Source organism: Paramisgurnus dabryanus, chromosome 18 (genome assembly GCF_030506205.2).
Source record: "Paramisgurnus dabryanus chromosome 18, PD_genome_1.1, whole genome shotgun sequence".
Classification (NCBI taxonomy): domain Eukaryota; kingdom Metazoa; phylum Chordata; class Actinopteri; order Cypriniformes; family Cobitidae; genus Paramisgurnus; species Paramisgurnus dabryanus.
In genome coordinates this window covers 28736661-28751181 of record NC_133354.1, presented here as the reverse complement: position 1 = coordinate 28751181, position 14521 = coordinate 28736661, and the positions used below count along the sequence as shown (strand labels likewise).

The 14521-nt window shown below is 42.3% G+C and overlaps 16 non-coding genes across 16 annotated transcripts; all 16 read right to left on the bottom strand.

Annotated features, from left to right (window-relative positions):
• Positions 1–430: 430 nt before the first annotated feature.
• On the bottom strand, positions 431–504 carry trnat-cgu (transfer RNA threonine (anticodon CGU)). The gene has a single exon. It is a non-coding gene; the product is annotated as a tRNA-Thr (tRNA).
• A 232-nt stretch (positions 505–736) lies between these two features.
• Positions 737–810, bottom strand: trnat-agu (transfer RNA threonine (anticodon AGU)). The gene has a single exon. It is a non-coding gene; the product is annotated as a tRNA-Thr (tRNA).
• Positions 811–911: 101 nt separating this feature from the next.
• trnar-ucu (transfer RNA arginine (anticodon UCU)) lies at positions 912–1001 on the bottom strand. The gene is given in 2 exon segments: positions 912–947; positions 965–1001. It is a non-coding gene; the product is annotated as a tRNA-Arg (tRNA).
• A 1259-nt stretch (positions 1002–2260) lies between these two features.
• trnat-cgu (transfer RNA threonine (anticodon CGU)) lies at positions 2261–2334 on the bottom strand. The gene has a single exon. It is a non-coding gene; the product is annotated as a tRNA-Thr (tRNA).
• A 232-nt stretch (positions 2335–2566) lies between these two features.
• trnat-agu (transfer RNA threonine (anticodon AGU)) lies at positions 2567–2640 on the bottom strand. The gene has a single exon. It is a non-coding gene; the product is annotated as a tRNA-Thr (tRNA).
• A 946-nt stretch (positions 2641–3586) lies between these two features.
• On the bottom strand, positions 3587–3660 carry trnat-cgu (transfer RNA threonine (anticodon CGU)). Its single transcript has one exon. It is a non-coding gene; the product is annotated as a tRNA-Thr (tRNA).
• Positions 3661–3892: 232 nt separating this feature from the next.
• trnat-agu (transfer RNA threonine (anticodon AGU)) lies at positions 3893–3966 on the bottom strand. The gene has a single exon. It is a non-coding gene; the product is annotated as a tRNA-Thr (tRNA).
• Positions 3967–5405: 1439 nt separating this feature from the next.
• On the bottom strand, positions 5406–5479 carry trnat-cgu (transfer RNA threonine (anticodon CGU)). The gene has a single exon. It is a non-coding gene; the product is annotated as a tRNA-Thr (tRNA).
• A 232-nt stretch (positions 5480–5711) lies between these two features.
• On the bottom strand, positions 5712–5785 carry trnat-agu (transfer RNA threonine (anticodon AGU)). Its single transcript has one exon. It is a non-coding gene; the product is annotated as a tRNA-Thr (tRNA).
• A 101-nt stretch (positions 5786–5886) lies between these two features.
• On the bottom strand, positions 5887–5976 carry trnar-ucu (transfer RNA arginine (anticodon UCU)). The gene is given in 2 exon segments: positions 5887–5922; positions 5940–5976. It is a non-coding gene; the product is annotated as a tRNA-Arg (tRNA).
• A 1259-nt stretch (positions 5977–7235) lies between these two features.
• On the bottom strand, positions 7236–7309 carry trnat-cgu (transfer RNA threonine (anticodon CGU)). The gene has a single exon. It is a non-coding gene; the product is annotated as a tRNA-Thr (tRNA).
• Positions 7310–7541: 232 nt separating this feature from the next.
• trnat-agu (transfer RNA threonine (anticodon AGU)) lies at positions 7542–7615 on the bottom strand. Its single transcript has one exon. It is a non-coding gene; the product is annotated as a tRNA-Thr (tRNA).
• A 1439-nt stretch (positions 7616–9054) lies between these two features.
• Positions 9055–9128, bottom strand: trnat-cgu (transfer RNA threonine (anticodon CGU)). The gene has a single exon. It is a non-coding gene; the product is annotated as a tRNA-Thr (tRNA).
• Positions 9129–9360: 232 nt separating this feature from the next.
• Positions 9361–9434, bottom strand: trnat-agu (transfer RNA threonine (anticodon AGU)). Its single transcript has one exon. It is a non-coding gene; the product is annotated as a tRNA-Thr (tRNA).
• A 101-nt stretch (positions 9435–9535) lies between these two features.
• trnar-ucu (transfer RNA arginine (anticodon UCU)) lies at positions 9536–9625 on the bottom strand. Its single transcript is given in 2 exon segments — positions 9536–9571; positions 9589–9625. It is a non-coding gene; the product is annotated as a tRNA-Arg (tRNA).
• Positions 9626–10884: 1259 nt separating this feature from the next.
• trnat-ugu (transfer RNA threonine (anticodon UGU)) lies at positions 10885–10958 on the bottom strand. Its single transcript has one exon. It is a non-coding gene; the product is annotated as a tRNA-Thr (tRNA).
• Between the last annotated feature and the right edge of the window lie 3563 nt (positions 10959–14521).

Here is a 14521-nt window from a genome sequence, read left to right as displayed (position 1 = left end):
GGCCAAAGACCACAACCACTGATAACAGGCACCACTGCGATTTTGATCACGTAATCTCCCACTTACAAGACAGGTGCTTTGGCCATGGACACCCTTGAGAACAAAGCCAGGCAAAAGACATGGCGTCCTGACAGGAAATTAAGCCCTATTAGTGAAGGCTTTAGGGTAAAGGTTGTTCATAAATCAGATTGGTCCGTTTTCCAAAAATATCTGGAAGTTATGACAGCTTTCATAACAACCATGAATTATAAGGAGGTTGTATTTCATCTGATAAACAGAAACAAAGAAAGCCCTTAGCAGGCTACAGACTGAAGGCACCGCTGGGATTTTAAAATCTGTTTTGAGGGAGGATGAGTCACAGTATGAAGAGATACAATAATGTGACAAGAAAGCCACTGAGTGGGGGCCGAGGACCGCAAACATCGTAAAAAGGCACCACTGGGATTCGAACCCAGGATCTCCTGTTTACGAGACAGGCGCTTTGACCGGCTAAGCCATGGCGCCCTACCAGGAATCTCTTCCAGAGTTAAGTCCTATCAGTGAAGGTTTTATGCTCGAGGGCCTCCATGAATTGGATTATATTGGTCCGTTAGGGAGAAAACTAGAAAGTTTTGCCCAAAGTACAGGCCTTTCGCTGAAAACAGACCGCTGTCGTGACAACTCTGAATTATCAGGATGTACCATATCTCAACTGAGAAACAGCCAAAGAAACGGACCTTAGTTGGCCACATGATAAAGGCTCCGCTGGGATTCGAACCCAGGATCTCCTGTTTACTAGACAGGCGCTTTAACCAACTAAGCTACGGCGCCACCTTCCGTCTGCCGATTGTGGAAGGGTGAGTCACAGTTTGAACAGGAACAACAATGTAAGATGAAATGCATTGAGCAGGGTCTTCGGAGCTAAAATCCTGCGACTCAGGTGGGACTCGAACCCACAACCTTTGAATCACATCAACTCATAATCTAGAAGTCCAATGCGCTATCCATTGCGCCACAGAGCCTACATGCAAAAGCACTGATGTTTTGCACACAATTCTGGATGAAGACAGATTTTAATTATTATTAGCTTTTGTATTTTTCAGCCCAAGAGTTACAATTACTATTTTTACCTTCTGCTCTTTCCATATGCCAATGAGCACAATTGTCAAATGGAAGGCATTTTTGGGATACGAATTCAGGATCTCCAGATGAAAGGACAGGAACTTTCACCAGCCAATGGTGTGCAACCTTTCGTCACATGTCTTCAGATCTTTTGAAAACAGGAACAAGACTGTCATATTTTCTTTTTGGACCTCCTGCCTTTCATGTGGAACGGAGAAACAGCAACTAAAAGGATGGAATCACTTGGAATTGAACAATCTGTTTACAAGACATGATCACTGAACAGCTATGCCAGGACATCCTTAAACTCCATGGCTATATTTTAATTAAACCAAGTACAAGAAAGTCAAACCTCCTTGTGGACCTCTTTTCTCCAAATTAAACCGGAGAACAGCCGTTGAAAGGAAGGCATGGCTTGAAATTCAACAGTCTGTTGACAAGACAGGCCCTTTGACCGGCTGATGCTGTGCACCCTAACGTCACATGGCTTCAGGTCTATTGAAAACGGGAACATTTCAGTCGTATTTTCTGCCCGGACCTCCTGCCTTTCATGTAGATGGGAGAGCAGAGACTGACAAAGGAAGGAAACGCTGGGATTCGAACAATTCGTTTACAAGACATGGTCTTTGGACAGCAATGCCAGGGCATCCTAAAATTGCACGGCTTTCTTTTCATTTAGACAGGTAAAAGAAAGTTTAATCTCCTTGACGCCATTCTGCCTTTCATGAAGGCCAAAGACCACAACCACTGATAACAGGCACCACTGCGATTTTGATCACGTAATCTCCCACTTACAAGACAGGTGCTTTGGCCATGGGGACCCTTGAGAACAAAGCCAGGCAAAAGACATGGCGTCCTGACAGGAAATTAAGCCCTATTAGTGAAGGCTTTAGGGTAAAGGTTGTTCATAAATCAGATTTGTCCGTTTTCCAAAAATATCTGGAAGTTATGACAGCTTTCATAACAACCATGAATTATAAGGAGGTTGTATTTCATCTGATAAACAGAAACAAAGAAAGCCCTTAGCAGGCTACAGACTGAAGGCACCGCTGGGATTTTAAAATCTGTTTTGAGGGAGGATGAGTCACAGTATGAAGAGATACAATAATGTGACAAGAAAGCCACTGAGTGGGGGCCGAGGACCGCAAACATCGTAAGAAGGCACCACTGGGATTCGAACCCAGGATCTCCTGTTTACGAGACAGGCGCTTTGACCGGCTAAGCCATGGCGCCCTACCAGGAATCTCTTCCAGAGTTAAGTCCTATCAGTGAAGGTTTTATGCTCGAGGGCCTCCATGAATTGGATTATATTGGTCCGTTAGGGAGAAAACTAGAAAGTTTTGCCCAAAGTACAGGCCTTTCGCTGAAAACAGACCGCTGTCGTGACAACTCTGAATTATCAGGATGTACCATATCTCAACTGAGAAACAGCCAAAGAAACGGACCTTAGTTGGCCACATGATAAAGGCTCCGCTGGGATTCGAACCCAGGATCTCCTGTTTACTAGACAGGCGCTTTAACCAACTAAGCCACGGCGCCACCCTCCATCTGCTAAAAGGATGGAATCACTTGGAATTGAACAATCTGTTTACAAGACATGATCACTGAACAGCTATGCCAGGACATCCTTAAACTCCATGGCTATATTTTAATTAAACCAAGTACAAGAAAGTCAAACCTCCTTGTGGACCTCTTTTCTCCAAATTAAACCGGAGAACAGCCGTTGAAAGGAAGGCATGGCTTGAAATTCAACAGTCTGTTGACAAGACAGGCCCTTTGACCGGCTGATGCTGTGCACCCTAACGTCACATGGCTTCAGGTCTATTGAAAACGGGAACATTTCAGTCGTATTTTCTGCCCGGACCTCCTGCCTTTCATGTAGATGGGAGAGCAGAGACTGACAAAGGAAGGAAACGCTGGGATTCGAACAATTCGTTTACAAGACATGGTCTTTGGACAGCAATGCCAGGGCATCCTAAAATTGCACGGCTTTCTTTTCATTTAGACAGGTAAAAGAAAGTTTAATCTCCTTGACGCCATTCTGCCTTTCATGAAGGCCAAAGACAACAACCACTGATAAAAGGCACCACTGCGATTTTGATCACGTAATCTCCCACTTACAAGACAGGTGCTTTGGCCATGGGGACCCTTGAGAACAAAGCCAGGCAAAAGACATGGCGTCCTGACAGGAAATTAAGCCCTATTAGTGAAGGCTTTAGGGTAAAGGTTGTTCATAAATCAGATTGGTCCGTTTTCCAAAAATATCTGGAAGTTATGACAGCTTTCATAACAACCATGAATTATAAGGAGGTTGTATTTCATCTGATAAACAGAAACAAAGAAAGCCCTTAGCAGGCTACAGACTGAAGGCACCGCTGGGATTTTAAAATCTGTTTTGAGGGAGGATGAGTCACAGTATGAAGAGATACAATAATGTGACAAGAAAGCCACTAAGTGGGGGCCGAGGACCGCAAACATCGTAAGAAGGCACCACTGGGATTCGAACCCAGGATCTCCTGTTTACGAGACAGGCGCTTTGACCGGCTAAGCCATGGCGCCCTACCAGGAATCTCTTCCAGAGTTAAGTCCTATCAGTGAAGGTTTTATGCTCGAGGGCCTCCATGAATTGGATTATATTGGTCCGTTAGGGAGAAAACTAGAAAGTTTTGCCCAAAGTACAGGCCTTTCGCTGAAAACAGACCGCTGTCGTGACAACTCTGAATTATCAGGATGTACCATATCTCAACTGAGAAACAGCCAAAGAAACGGACCTTAGTTGGCCACATGATAAAGGCTCCGCTGGGATTCGAACCCAGGATCTCCTGTTTACTAGACAGGCGCTTTAACCAACTAAGCCACGGCACCACCCTCCATCTGTCGATTGTGGAAGGGTGAGTCACAGTATGAACAGGAACAACAATGTAAGATGAAATGCATTGAGCAGGGTCTTCGGAGCTAAAACCCTGCGACTCGAACCCACAACCTTTGAATCACATCAACTCATAATCTAGAAGTCCAATGCACTATCCATTGCGCCACAGAGCCTACATGCAAAAGCACTGATGTTTTGCACACAATTCTGGATGAAGACAGATTTAAATTATTATTAGCTTTTGTATTTTTCAGCCCAAGAGTTACAATTACTATTTTTACCTTCTGCTCTTTCCATATGCCAATGAGCACAATTGTCAGATGGAAGGCATTTTTGGCATACGAATTCAGGATCTCCAGATGAAAGGACAGGAACTTTCACCAGCCAATGGTGTGCAACCTTACGTCATATGTCTTCAGATCTTTTGAAAACAGGAACAAGACTGTCATATTTTCTTTTTGGACCTCCTGCCTTTCGTGTGGAACGGAGAAACACCAACTAAAAGGATGGAATCACTTGGAATTGAACAATCTGTTTACAAGACATGATCACTGAACAGCTATGCCAGGACATCCTTAAACTCCATGGCTATATTTTTATTAAACCAAGTACAAGAAAGTCAAACCTCCTTGTGGACCTCTTTTCTCCAAATTAAACCGGAGAACAGCCGTTGAAAGGAAGGCATGGCTTGAAATTCAACAGTCTGTTGACAAGACAGGCCCTTTGACCGGCTGATGCTGTGCACCCTAACGTCACATGGCTTCAGGTCTATTGAAAACGGGAACATTTCAGTCGTATTTTCTGCCCGGACCTCCTGCCTTTCATGTAGATGGGAGAGCAGAGACTGACAAAGGAAGGAAACGCTGGGATTCGAACAATTCGTTTACAAGACATGGTCTTTGGACAGCAATGCCAGGGCATCCTAAAATTGCACGGCTTTCTTTTCATTTAGACAGGTAAAAGAAAGTTTAATCTCCTTGACGCCATTCTGCCTTTCATGAAGGCCAAAGACCACAACCACTGATAACAGGCACCACTGCGATTTTGATCACGTAATCTCCCACTTACAAGACAGGTGCTTTGGCCATGGACACCCTTGAGAACAAAGCCAGGCAAAAGACATGGCGTCCTGACAGGAAATTAAGCCCTATTAGTGAAGGCTTTAGGGTAAAGGTTGTTCATAAATCAGATTGGTCCGTTTTCCAAAAATATCTGGAAGTTATGACAGCTTTCATAACAACCATGAATTATAAGGAGGTTGTATTTCATCTGATAAACAGAAACAAAGAAAGCCCTTAGCAGGCTACAGACTGAAGGCACCGCTGGGATTTTAAAATCTGTTTTGAGGGAGGATGAGTCACAGTATGAAGAGATACAATAATGTGACAAGAAAGCCGCTAAGTGGGGGCCGAGGACCGCAAACATCGTAAGAAGGCACCACTGGGATTCGAACCCAGGATCTCCTGTTTACGAGACAGGCGCTTTGACCGGCTAAGCCATGGCGCCCTACCAGGAATCTCTTCCAGAGTTAAGTCCTATCACTGAAGGTTTTATGCTCGAGGGCCTCCATGAATTGGATTATATTGGTCCGTTAGGGAGAAAACTAGAAAGTTTTGCCCAAAGTACAGGCCTTTCGCTGAAAACAGACCGCTGTCGTGACAACTCTGAATTATCAGGATGTACCATATCTCAACTGAGAAACAGCCAAAGAAACGGACCTTAGTTGGCCACATGATAAAGGCTCCGCTGGGATTCGAACCCAGGATCTCCTGTTTACTAGACAGGCGCTTTAACCAACTAAGCCACGGCGCCACCCTCAATCTGCCGATTGTGGAAGGGTGAGTCACAGTATGAACAGGAACAACAATGTAAGATGAAATGCATTGAGCAGGGTCTTCGGAGCTAAAACCCTGCGACTCTAGTGGGACTCGAACCCACAACCTTTGAATCACATCGACTCATAATCTAGAAGTCCAATGCGCTATCCATTGCGCCACAGAGCCTACATGCAAAAGCACTGATGTTTTGCACACAATTCTGGATGAAGACAGATTTAAATTATTATTAGCTTTTGTATTTTTCAGCCCAAGAGTTACAATTACTATTTTTACCTTCTGCTCTTTCCATATGCCAATGAGCACAATTGTCAGATGGAAGGCATTTTTGGCATACGAATTCAGGATCTCCAGATGAAAGGACAGGAACTTTCACCAGCCAATGGTGTGCAACCTTACGTCATATGTCTTCAGATCTTTTGAAAACAGGAACAAGACTGTCATATTTTCTTTTTGGACCTCCTGCCTTTCGTGTGGAACGGAGAAACAGCAACTAAAAGGATGGAATCACTTGGAATTGAACAATCTGTTTACAAGACATGATCACTGAACAGCTATGCCAGGACATCCTTAAACTCCATGGCTATATTTTTATTAAACCAAGTACAAGAAAGTCAAACCTCCTTGTGGACCTCTTTTCTCCAAATTAAACCGGAGAACAGCCGTTGAAAGGAAGGCATGGCTTGAAATTCAACAGTCTGTTGACAAGACAGGCCCTTTGACCGGCTGATGCTGTGCACCCTAACGTCACATGGCTTCAGGTCTATTGAAAACGGGAACATTTCAGTCGTATTTTCTGCCCGGACCTCCTGCCTTTCATGTAGATGGGAGAGCAGAGACTGACAAAGGAAGGAAACGCTGGGATTCGAACAATTCGTTTACAAGACATGGTCTTTGGACAGCAATGCCAGGGCATCCTAAAATTGCACGGCTTTCTTTTCATTTAGACAGGTAAAAGAAAGTTTAATCTCCTTGACGCCATTCTGCCTTTCATGAAGGCCAAAGACCACAACCACTGATAACAGGCACCACTGCGATTTTGATCACGTAATCTCCCACTTACAAGACAGGTGCTTTGGCCATGGGGACCCTTGAGAACAAAGCCAGGCAAAAGACATGGCGTCCTGACAGGAAATTAAGCCCTATTAGTGAAGGCTTTAGGGTAAAGGTTGTTCATAAATCAGATTGGTCCGTTTTCCAAAAATATCTGGAAGTTATGACAGCTTTCATAACAACCATGAATTATAAGGAGGTTGTATTTCATCTGATAAACAGAAACAAAGAAAGCCCTTAGCAGGCTACAGACTGAAGGCACCGCTGGGATTTTAAAATCTGTTTTGAGGGAGGATGAGTCACAGTATGAAGAGATACAATAATGTGACAAGAAAGCCACTAAGTGGGGGCCGAGGACCGCAAACATCGTAAGAAGGCACCACTGGGATTCGAACCCAGGATCTCCTGTTTACGAGACAGGCGCTTTGACCGGCTAAGCCATGGCGCCCTACCAGGAATCTCTTCCAGAGTTAAGTCCTATCAGTGAAGGTTTTATGCTCGAGGGCCTCCATGAATTGGATTATATTGGTCCGTTAGGGAGAAAACTAGAAAGTTTTGCCCAAAGTACAGGCCTTTCGCTGAAAACAGACCGCTGTCGTGACAACTCTGAATTATCAGGATGTACCATATCTCAACTGAGAAACAGCCAAAGAAACGGACCTTAGTTGGCCACATGATAAAGGCTCCGCTGGGATTCGAACCCAGGATCTCCTGTTTACTAGACAGGCGCTTTAACCAACTAAGCCACGGCGCCACCCTCCATCTGCCGATTGTGGAAGGGTGAGTCACAGTATGAACAGGAACAACAATGTAAGATGAAATGCATTGAGCAGGGTCTTCGGAGCTAAAACCCTGCGACTCGAACCCACAACCTTTGAATCACATCAACTCATAATCTAGAAGTCCAATGCACTATCCATTGCGCCACAGAGCCTACATGCAAAAGCACTGATGTTTTGCACACAATTCTGGATGAAGACAGATTTAAATTATTATTAGCTTTTGTATTTTTCAGCCCAAGAGTTACAATTACTATTTTTACCTTCTGCTCTTTCCATATGCCAATGAGCACAATTGTCAGATGGAAGGCATTTTTGGCATACGAATTCAGGATCTCCAGATGAAAGGACAGGAACTTTCACCAGCCAATGGTGTGCAACCTTACGTCATATGTCTTCAGATCTTTTGAAAACAGGAACAAGACTGTCATATTTTCTTTTTGGACCTCCTGCCTTTCGTGTGGAACGGAGAAACACCAACTAAAAGGATGGAATCACTTGGAATTGAACAATCTGTTTACAAGACATGATCACTGAACAGCTATGCCAGGACATCCTTAAACTCCATGGCTATATTTTTATTAAACCAAGTACAAGAAAGTCAAACCTCCTTGTGGACCTCTTTTCTCCAAATTAAACCGGAGAACAGCCGTTGAAAGGAAGGCATGGCTTGAAATTCAACAGTCTGTTGACAAGACAGGCCCTTTGACCGGCTGATGCTGTGCACCCTAACGTCACATGGCTTCAGGTCTATTGAAAACGGGAACATTTCAGTCGTATTTTCTGCCCGGACCTCCTGCCTTTCATGTAGATGGGAGAGCAGAGACTGACAAAGGAAGGAAACGCTGGGATTCGAACAATTCGTTTACAAGACATGGTCTTTGGACAGCAATGCCAGGGCATCCTAAAATTGCACGGCTTTCTTTTCATTTAGACAGGTAAAAGAAAGTTTAATCTCCTTGACGCCATTCTGCCTTTCATGAAGGCCAAAGACCACAACCACTGATAACAGGCACCACTGCGATTTTGATCACGTAATCTCCCACTTACAAGACAGGTGCTTTGGCCATGGACACCCTTGAGAACAAAGCCAGGCAAAAGACATGGCGTCCTGACAGGAAATTAAGCCCTATTAGTGAAGGCTTTAGGGTAAAGGTTGTTCATAAATCAGATTGGTCCGTTTTCCAAAAATATCTGGAAGTTATGACAGCTTTCATAACAACCATGAATTATAAGGAGGTTGTATTTCATCTGATAAACAGAAACAAAGAAAGCCCTTAGCAGGCTACAGACTGAAGGCACCGCTGGGATTTTAAAATCTGTTTTGAGGGAGGATGAGTCACAGTATGAAGAGATACAATAATGTGACAAGAAAGCCACTAAGTGGGGGCCGAGGACCGCAAACATCGTAAGAAGGCACCACTGGGATTCGAACCCAGGATCTCCTGTTTACGAGACAGGCGCTTTGACCGGCTAAGCCATGGCGCCCTACCAGGAATCTCTTCCAGAGTTAAGTCCTATCAGTGAAGGTTTTATGCTCGAGGGCCTCCATGAATTGGATTATATTGGTCCGTTAGGGAGAAAACTAGAAAGTTTTGCCCAAAGTACAGGCCTTTCGCTGAAAACAGACCGCTGTCGTGACAACTCTGAATTATCAGGATGTACCATATCTCAACTGAGAAACAGCCAAAGAAACGGACCTTAGTTGGCCACATGATAAAGGCTCCGCTGGGATTCGAACCCAGGATCTCCTGTTTACTAGACAGGCGCTTTAACCAACTAAGCCACGGCGCCACCCTCAATCTGCCGATTGTGGAAGGGTGAGTCACAGTATGAACAGGAACAACAATGTAAGATGAAATGCATTGAGCAGGGTCTTCGGAGCTAAAACCCTGCGACTCTAGTGGGACTCGAACCCACAACCTTTGAATCACATCGACTCATAATCTAGAAGTCCAATGCGCTATCCATTGCGCCACAGAGCCTACATGCAAAAGCACTGATGTTTTGCACACAATTCTGGATGAAGACAGATTTAAATTATTATTAGCTTTTGTATTTTTCAGCCCAAGAGTTACAATTACTATTTTTACCTTCTGCTCTTTCCATATGCCAATGAGCACAATTGTCAGATGGAAGGCATTTTTGGCATACGAATTCAGGATCTCCAGATGAAAGGACAGGAACTTTCACCAGCCAATGGTGTGCAACCTTACGTCATATGTCTTCAGATCTTTTGAAAACAGGAACAAGACTGTCATATTTTCTTTTTGGACCTCCTGCCTTTCGTGTGGAACGGAGAAACAGCAACTAAAAGGATGGAATCACTTGGAATTGAACAATCTGTTTACAAGACATGATCACTGAACAGCTATGCCAGGACATCCTTAAACTCCATGGCTATATTTTTATTAAACCAAGTACAAGAAAGTCAAACCTCCTTGTGGACCTCTTTTCTCCAAATTAAACCGGAGAACAGCCGTTGAAAGGAAGGCATGGCTTGAAATTCAACAGTCTGTTGACAAGACAGGCCCTTTGACCGGCTGATGCTGTGCACCCTAACGTCACATGGCTTCAGGTCTATTGAAAACGGGAACATTTCAGTCGTATTTTCTGCCCGGACCTCCTGCCTTTCATGTAGATGGGAGAGCAGAGACTGACAAAGGAAGGAAACGCTGGGATTCGAACAATTCGTTTACAAGACATGGTCTTTGGACAGCAATGCCAGGGCATCCTAAAATTGCACGGCTTTCTTTTCATTTAGACAGGTAAAAGAAAGTTTAATCTCCTTGACGCCATTCTGCCTTTCATGAAGGCCAAAGACCACAACCACTGATAACAGGCACCACTGCGATTTTGATCACGTAATCTCCCACTTACAAGACAGGTGCTTTGGCCATGGGGACCCTTGAGAACAAAGCCAGGCAAAAGACATGGCGTCCTGACAGGAAATTAAGCCCTATTAGTGAAGGCTTTAGGGTAAAGGTTGTTCATAAATCAGATAGGTCCGTTTTCCAAAAATATCTGGAAGTTATGACAGCTTTCATAACAACCATGAATTATAAGGAGGTTGTATTTCATCTGATAAACAGAAACAAAGAAAGCCCTTAGCAGGCTACAGACTGAAGGCACCGCTGGGATTTTAAAATCTGTTTTGAGGGAGGATGAGTCACAGTATGAAGAGATACAACAATGTGACAAGAAAGCCACTGAGTGGGGGCCGAGGACCGCAAACATGGTGAGAAGGCACCACTGGGATTCGAACCCAGGATCTCCTGTTTACAAGACAGGCGCTTTGACCGGCTAAGCCATGGCGCCCTACCGGGAATCTCTTCCAGAGTTAAGTCCTATCAGTGAAGGTTTTATGCTCGAGGGCCTCCATGAATTGGATTATATTGGTCTGTAAGGGGGTGAATTTTTTATCCCCCATCCATCCGTTTGGCCCAATGGCGAAGTCCAAACCGCATGGGAAGGATTGATAGCGCGTTCGGTCTTTTCCGGAGCTTTGCAGATGACGTTTTGGCGTTACGTAATTTAGGTATATTTATCTCTAATCTGACTCCAAAGACAAAGATTTAGTTTATATTATATTACAAATTTGATTGATTATTACTTTTAAAGCTTACAGAATTTAGATGGATGTTTGTTTATTTATTCTGATAAAGCTCTGGTATTACACTCGTTCATTCGGTTCTCACAGTCGCACATGATCCTAGTACGGGCCTCATAATTAATATACTGGTCAACGGTCGTAAGCGAATCAGTGTTGGTCGCTGCCAGAGGTTGGACTATACGCTTAAGCGGCCGCTTTCTGCGTGCTCAACTTTAAACATACTTTATTTAGTCCCCTTAGAGGTGACACTTAATTATTACAATTATTATTTCTAATCAAGATTAATGAATAGAATAACATTGAAATAAACAGAGGTTGAGGCTGACCCTATTTAGAGTAATCAGAAATGTTACTCTAAACGGAAACACAGCCTCCACGCTTCTAAGTACACTTAAACTAACGCCAATTGCTAGTCGTATCTCTCAAATCCTCAGCTGATGTATTATTCACTATCTAACTGGGATTGGGCCGATCCTAGCCTGATTTCAGTCCTTACGGTAACTACGGATACAACGATATTACTTGCAGTGTCAACATTTACAGAGCAACACAGAATAAAATCAAATATAACAATTTATTAACCAGGTAGGTAAAACATAATTCAGAAGCCAATTCACATTCCAATTCAAATACGAGAAAACAAGTATAATCAAATGAGAATAATGCATACCTGGCAAGTGATGAATATCTGGTTACAGATTTCTCAAAGTAAAATAAAATACATGATGCTGTATCAAAGATACAGCATCATGGGGGTGAACTTCCATGAACAGAAAGACCCACCGAACCATTTTACATCATTCCCTTAAATATCCAGAGAGACAAAGCATATAGGAGTTTGCTACTGATTGGTTGTTGTAAAATTCAGGGGTGTTGCCTAATATACATACAGTGGGTGATTGGTTTATGCTTAGAAAGGGAGGTGTCTATCAACATTGAATGAAGTTTCACATAACATTGAATTCTGTTGTTATATGAGTGAGACCTGTAACCACTTGCAATGAGACATTCCAATAGAAAACAAATAAGATACAGATTTTAGATTCTTTGTGCATGTAGCATTTCATATACAGTTTGCTTTTAGAGAAAAGAATACAAATGTATGACACCCTAAAGGTGTGTCTTTGAAACCCAAATGTGTCTCAGTGGGAAGTCCACTGTGAATCGTGGAGAGTGGCTTTTCCCGCGCACTCACTTTGCCCCCATGCAGTGTCCTTTGGGGAGGTGCTATCTTATTTAGGAAATTATCTTACAGCTCCGCCGCTTGATCATATCGGAGAACATAACAGTCCCGATGAGATCAACATACAGTAAGATGTTAGCTCTTGGTGGTGTCCAATCTCTGTAGTGTTCTTAGTGTTCAAGTTCAGTGTGTCAACCAAGGCCTGCGTGCTTTGTTCAATGAATGTCCCATTCTTTTGCGAAAAAACCACCTGTTTTTAGACGTTCTGTCCCTTTGAAGAAAGTTGTCACCTCTGAACGGTGATCTCCTCTGATTTCAGACATCGTCAGGTGGGGATCATGTCATTGACAATACATCACTGTGTGAAACACCTGCACATCTTAAGGACCATTCATTGATTGAACATTGATCAGTACTGATAGACTCAGCAACATTATCAAGAGATTCATAGGGTAAACCATAAATAAAATAAATAAAAAACATAGCACATGATACCTTGATGTGGAAAGTGCAAGTGGTACGGTCTCACCAGGTATCTATAAAATTACCAATGTTCTTTCCCACTGTTGTATTTGGAGTTTAGTTGAATTTAAATGTACTTGGTCTCTGGATATTGAAGAAGAAGATGCAAAAGATCAGGTTAAAACAACAATGCATAACATTGAGGTATGCATATTATAAAAACAAAACCCAGAAAATAAAATGTTAAAATAACCTTGAGATATGCATGTTACAGATTGTATGAAAATAAAACCCAGGAATGGTTAAAATGATCTTCAGGTATGCATATTATAGATTGTATGAAAATAAAACCCAGAAAATGTAAAAATAACCTTCTTCAGGTATGCATATTGGGTCATGTGAAAATAAAAGAAAATAAAAACCAGAAAGTGTTAAATAACATTCAGGTATGCATATATTGGGTCATGTAAAAAAAATAACGGAACATGTTAAAGTAAAATTTGGTAATGCATCTCATAGGGTGTATCAATAAACGTGATAGTAAAATATTGCTACAATAGATTTAGGTATGGGCATGGTAGACCATATATAATAATAATAATAATAATAAGCACATAATGTTGTAATCATACCATGCACACATCTATCATGAATGTTGAGGGAACTCTGAATTTTCTAATATAAGCACCTTGTAGGCCTAAGATTAACTTAGGATATGTTCAGAACATGTTGAGTCCATGAGCACAATTGAAGATTCAGAATCTCATGTTAGATTTCTATGTGTGCAGGTATGTGCCTATGTGTATATGTATCTGTATGTGAATGTGTATGTGTATGTATAGTCCATACATTTGAAGATTTAGAATCTCAGATTTCAATGTGTTTGCGTGTATAAGTAGGTGTATGAGTGTAGAGATATGTGAATACTTATATAGGTGTGTATCTGATATGTCGGCTAAGTCACATTTGATATTAGGAGTTGAGATGTAAATGGTTTGATTGATTCTTGAAAATTGTTTGTGCTGTTGTTAAGTGATAAGTTGAGGATCAGGGCGCCAACTGGTCCTCACTTATGACAACAACAGTCAGATTATTGATTTGAGATTTAGACAGTAAGTTTGTTATTGCAATTAGAAACGTAATCATCAAAGTGTGACTTTGCCATGTAAGTTTCTTATGAATGTTGTAGTTTTGCTAATATGGGTGTGAATGATATCACTTAGAATTTGTGTTGGATTAGATGTCCCTGTTTGTGTAACAGGAGAATGTTGATTTTAAATGTAATGTTAAGTTTGGAATATGTTGTGTGGTGTGTAGTGTTTATGTCTGGATAGTCTTTACGTCTATACCAGATGTGTTACGAGATTGTTTTAGTCAATGTGTGTGCTGTACAGTCAGTGTTTGTCTGAAAGATGGGTGGATTTTATCTCTAACAATTAGTGTTGCAAATTTTGAGGCCATGTCTATTCATGATGGTATAGTGTAGTGAGGTGTAAAATGGCCTTTTAATGTCTTCGCACCCATCCTCAGTTTTCTAGAATGTTTTTTCTGCAGGGTTCGCTGTCTTTCATGTGGCCAGACATCTCTGGCCAGGATTTACAGCTTTCAACCTGATAAAAAGAC